The sequence below is a fragment of the Octopus bimaculoides genome, chromosome 11 (assembly GCF_001194135.2).
Source record: "Octopus bimaculoides isolate UCB-OBI-ISO-001 chromosome 11, ASM119413v2, whole genome shotgun sequence".
Classification (NCBI taxonomy): domain Eukaryota; kingdom Metazoa; phylum Mollusca; class Cephalopoda; order Octopoda; family Octopodidae; genus Octopus; species Octopus bimaculoides.
In genome coordinates, this window is record NC_068991.1 from 21,700,948 (window position 1) to 21,701,980 (window position 1,033).

Here is a 1,033-nt window from a genome sequence, read left to right on the forward strand (position 1 = left end):
TATATATATATATTTATATATATATATTTATATATTTACATATATATATTTACATATATATATTTACATATATATATTTACATATATATATATACATATATATATTTACATATATATATTTACATATATATATATATATACATATATATATATATATATACATATATATATTTACATATATATATTTACATATATATATTTACATATATATATTTACATATATATATTTACATATATACATATATATATTTACATATATACACACACATTATATATATATATATCTATATATATACATATACATATGGGCAGGTAGAAGCACTTTAACCTTGGTTGGTAATCTACCTAGAAGGAAATCGAAATAAAACCTGAGGTCATGGAAGTCCCTAGTTTTGTCAATTTTCATGTCACACCAGCAAAGGTCTCCTTGGACCAATAGGTGGTGGTAGTTCCTTTGTCAGGTGGGATTTCGCACTGTCATTAAGGTGTTCGTTTATTCTCCACCACATGAGTATTCTCCTGTCTCAGGGTATGATGTTTTTGTGTGTATTGGCTCCCTTCTCTGGGAAATATTTAATGCATATGGCTTGCAATATTGACATGAACTTATTGAGTCTTATATCGACTGGCAGGATGGATCCTGAGAACATTCAGAACCAGAGATAAAGAAACAAATGATGGTCCTCTGGAGGACATTTGTCTTTAGCCGCCTGGATTACTGCTCCCAGCCATGGTCACCCAACAGTGTAAAATTAACAGCGGAACTTGAAGCAGTCCAGTGAAGCTTCACAAAGAAGATCGTCTCATTGCAACAGCTCAGCTAATGGGAAAGGCTGAAACAGCTAAGAGTTTACTCCCTGGAGTGAAGGCAGGAGAGGTATGCAGTAATATACATCTAGAAGATCCTGAAAAGAATTATGTCAAATTTTTTGCATTGAAAGCTACACCAATGCCAGAATGGGTCAACACTGCACAGTGCCAAAGATCCCAGCAATACCATCGCGCTTCAGGACCAATTACTGCAACAGCCTGG

General features: G+C 32.9%; 1 protein-coding gene across 2 annotated transcripts in view; it reads right to left on the reverse strand.

Annotated features, from left to right (window-relative positions):
* The window catches only part of LOC106878232 (serine/threonine/tyrosine-interacting protein), a 42,193-nt gene that overhangs the window by 33,486 nt on the left and 7,674 nt on the right, over nt 1–1,033 (reverse strand). The gene's annotated exons all lie outside the window — the stretch shown is intronic.